Genomic DNA, 4,631 nt, shown 5'->3' on the forward strand with positions numbered 1-4,631 from the left:
ACAGTGTGCTTTTGACAGGCATTTGAGACTTCCATTGCCTCTCTGCAAGCTTCTTCAAATGAAAAATCTGAAATGGTTTCAGGAAATTGTAATAGCCATGTAATAGTTTAGTATTTAAGATTGATCTAAAAGTCACATGATTAAAGAAGATATTTGAATAACTCAGCTAATGATACCTATTGTGTTACAAGCTTCCAAAACAGGAGGATTTACCCTTTGCTTAGTGAACAGCTACAGCTACACTTCTTTGCCCATTTTATATTATTTGTCTCTCAAAATTTCCGCATCTACCTTTGAAACTGTAAACTGACTATATGCTTTGTACTGTAACCATCTTTACAATCACATTTTCTTCTTTTGTCACATTTTCTGTCTTAGTGCATTTAATAGCCAAAGTCCACAAACTACACACAAAACAAATCCTTTTAATATGGAAAAAAGGTGGAAATACATGTTTACTGTTATTTAGTCTTTAGTCCTGACATTAGATCTCTGCTTAACAGATTTTTTTATGTAGTAGCATTATTACCCCTTAAAATTAGAAATTAGGAATGAACAGTGAAGACATAATATTTCAAATATTTGTCAGCCGACAGTCACATTGAAAACACAGCTGCATGCAAGTAGGTTGCCATAGAGCCTCAGAAGGGATAAGAAAGATGTAAAAATGAGATACTAGTTGGACAAGAAGAGCAAATAGGAACCTCTAGACCTGTTTGCAACACAGGAGGTCTTTATTAATAGTGACAAGTGTCTAGAGTTTGATGCAGTATTCTTCCTTACTGCCAGCTGTTTAACTTTCTTTTCAACACTGTATGTCAATTTTAAGTGGAAAAATTAGGCAGTCATTACTAGATGATCATTTTTGGCTCCTCCCCTCCTTATCTTGACCAGAACTGAGAAAGCTTAACAGAACTTGCTTTCTGGTCTTTCACATTTGAGAGTCATTTGCATCCAGATAACTTGGCTGTTCTCCATGGTTTCCTCGACCAAGTAGGCATAACAAATAACTCTCCCACCTGTACCTGAAGAGGAAATTGGGATCTGGTATTTGCCAAACACCCACTTTTCTTACCTAATGATGACAACTTCCAATCAAGTTGATTCCTTGGTGGCCTTTGTCCAAATACTCTTGAGTAGGTATGGCAGCTCTGTTCATTCCTGTTTAAACATACTCCAAGGTGTTTTAAGTAAACCATATTGTCTCCTGATCAAGGGGTTTAGATGCATAGCACAGGCATCAGCACAGTAAGAGGAAGAATTCCACCACAAGAATCACCTCAGCATAGGTTGCCATCATTATTCAAAACCAACTAATTTGAAGACAGCTTAGGTCTGTTGAACTGTGTCATATTCCCCAGTGGATGTTTGATGTGTGTCAACAATCAGCAACAGCAATCATATTTATTCCAGCAGGATTGAACAGGAGTGAAGCTTCAGAAGAAACAAACCATAACCTTAAGAGCTTTTTATCCATGTAAAGAAAACAGAACCTTTTGAAGGATTAAACAGAACACACAAGCAAAGTGAATCGCATAATGACAGCAAAAAGTGGGTCAGTTCCACTACTTTATTTTTAGAGAGCAGGAAAGAAAAGTTTTGTCATTTTTTTTCAGGTGAAAATAAGATAAAGGCTTAAGTTGGCAGAGAATGAACAAACTGAAAGCAATCCTATTGAGGTTGCCAGCACTCATTTCAGTGGTTTGCATGGGGTTCAGATGGATACAATTTCACTCCCTCATCCCTGACCAAGGAGTCCCCTAGAATGGAGGTTGCTTTTCACACTGTGCCTCTATCATATCTCACAACTCTAGCTAGTTATGGGAAACTTGACTGAAATTTTATAGGATATAGGCAAATGCAATTATATCATAATACACCAGACGCCAGCATATGCCATCTTTCCAATAAGAAGAGGCTGTTAATCTGTTATAGAACATTGGCAGCTCTAAAGAAAATCCTGTGATATTTTTTAGCTAATTCCTAGTTATTTCAATGAGATTCACAACTCTGCTTATTACCTGGGGAGTTAGTGCTCCTGATTTTAACACAGAATCGTAGAATCATTTAGGTTGGAAAACACCCTTAAGATCATTGAGTCCAACTGTTAACCTAACACTGCCATAAGTAGCATGACCCCTCTAGAAAGAAATAAGATTCTCATCTCCAGCATTTCCCAGCGCTTTGTGTATTAATGTCCCTGCAGAGCTGTTACCATTTCTGATTATTTTTGATGAAGAGAGGGCCAATGAATTAATGTCAACACTGAGACCCTGCTCCTCTAACAAACCCCAGTACTTGCCTCAGGGCTTGGCAAGGACAGGAGGCATCTTCACAGTGCTATCAGAGGTTTTGAGCAGCAAAGGGTAAGGCTGACTGGAGCAGGGAGATTATGGGGTGAGGCTTCTCCTCCCATCTCATCTTTCTGGATAGCATTCTCTCTGCTGGAGAGCCTTGGGGCAGGGCTCACTCAGTAACACAAGACAAATTTAATCCTATTTATGTAATATGTGAGGTCTGTGGGGGAGAAATAACCAAAAGGAACATAAACTTTCCCCCTCCAGCTTGTGCTGCAAGAAGCTGAACATTTCTGGAAAAAACACATCAAGAGAGGCACTGATGCTGTTGTAAGAATAATTAACTAGCAGTTGCCTCTAGCTGCATAAGACTAGTATGATTTGTAAATATATACATACTTTCATACACTCATGCTCAAATATGATTCAGATTCTTCCCCAGCATTTTGCTTCTGTGAAATCAGCTGTAGATATACTCTTGAGCTTATCATAACCCAAAAGCATTTACAGGAGACAATTCAAACTTACTTATAATGACATTTCCAAAATGCACATAGGTTTTTAAGCAATGTGCAATATGCATAAAGAAAATCTACTGATGCAGAGAACAATGTAAACAACTGAAGTGGGACATGAATTGAACCTAAGGTGCCTTCTAGTTGCTATTACTACCTCTGGTCGGTATTTCAAGTTAAGATTCCCAGTAATTTGAGAAGCGGGTGTGGTGCAATATTCTCAAAAACGCTGAGGCTTTGAGGAGCTATGACTCATTGGACCACAGCTGCTTGAGGACTTTCTGAACTTCACCATAAGATGTTCTTTCTCTCTCGCTTGGGAAACAGTTCATAATTTCAAATTCCCAAAGGCAAGTCTTAAAAGCTTTTTACTTTTTAAATTACATCGCCATAATTCCTATTTAAGATTGTTTGGGTTTTTTTTTTTTTTGTTTTGTTTTTTAGTGGAAGACTTCAGTATTTGTTCCTCAAAGCCGTTCTAAACAAATATTTGTGACTGCTAGAAAAGTCAGCTTTTTCTCTCTTGTAAAGGACAGGAATACAACCATTCCTGTTTCTTGCATCTATTTTCTGTTAGGTGTGTCAGACACAGGAATCACTATTAAGGCTAATTGTTCTGAGAAGTAGGGGGCAAAAGCAGAAGGATTTGAGACACCTCAGATATTATATGGATGAGCAAAGATACAATTTGGACTGAAAAACTACGTGACAGTGCAGGTACCAAACAGCTGAATGTGGCACAGGCTTGATTGGATAGATAGCCCTACCACATTAGACTGTCAGGTTTCAGCCACACAAATATGAGATCTGCCAGAGGGAGAAAAATGGGTGAAGAATTCTCATTTTACTAGGTTTGTGTGACACCAGCCACCAAAATGTTTTTATTAGATGCTTCTGTACCAAAATACAGCGGGCATAGGTTGCTGTTGTTACACGTGATGCCAAGGTCACTGAACTAGGATCCGCGTCACAGCCCTCTCACTAATAAGAGACCACTTTGAATCCAAAACACATGCAGTGTGAGAAAAAAAGACACACCTCTTTTACAATCAACTGAAAGACACAGATGATCAACCATACTTGACAGCTGGTTTAAAAGCTTTCTTGATTGTTATCACATACCAGTGAAGTCAACAGTATTCAACAAAATGCAGGCATTCTTGGCTGAATTAACACCAAAGTCATAGAATTTTGTAGCACACCCAGAAACTCTTCATGAGCCACAGAGAGGCACTCTAACCATAGGGGGCTATACTTCCTCACAGCCTGCAAGGTCAGGTAACCTCCGTACTCTTCCATGCATTGCTGTGGGCTGTGTCTGTCCTTGCTTTGCCTCTCCTAAAGGCAACCACAGTTCGTAGTTTTCAAACAGCCCTCATTTTGAAAGCTCTTAACATGATGGTAACCCCCACTGAAGCTGTAAGATCACTCAGTAGTTTTAACTGGATTGCTCTGATGCATATTGCATCAGGTTATTCTATACGTAAACCAACAGTAAGAGGGTGTCCTGACACAAGGCCCGTGATACGACTAAACCAGCCTAAGACCCTGCTAACACCAACACGGACAGCCTACACGTTCAGCCCTTCGCCTGGGAGATGTCCAGCTCGACGCTTCTCACCGCTCCTGCCCCGTCACTCCGCAGACGCCCGCGGCAGGAGGTGCGCGATGCCAGGGTAGGAAAAAGGAAAGGCCCCGGCCCCGCGGGCAACCTCTCGCTGCAGAGCGTAGGGATGGCGCGGCGCTTGGCGGCCCGGTGGAAGCCCTCTCTTCAGCCGCGCCCGGCCGCCCTCCCCCAGCCCTCCGCGGACGCGGGCGG

Source organism: Charadrius vociferus, unplaced genomic scaffold (genome assembly GCF_000708025.1).
Source record: "Charadrius vociferus isolate BGI_N301 unplaced genomic scaffold, ASM70802v2 scaffold271, whole genome shotgun sequence".
Classification (NCBI taxonomy): Eukaryota; Metazoa; Chordata; class Aves; order Charadriiformes; family Charadriidae; genus Charadrius; species Charadrius vociferus.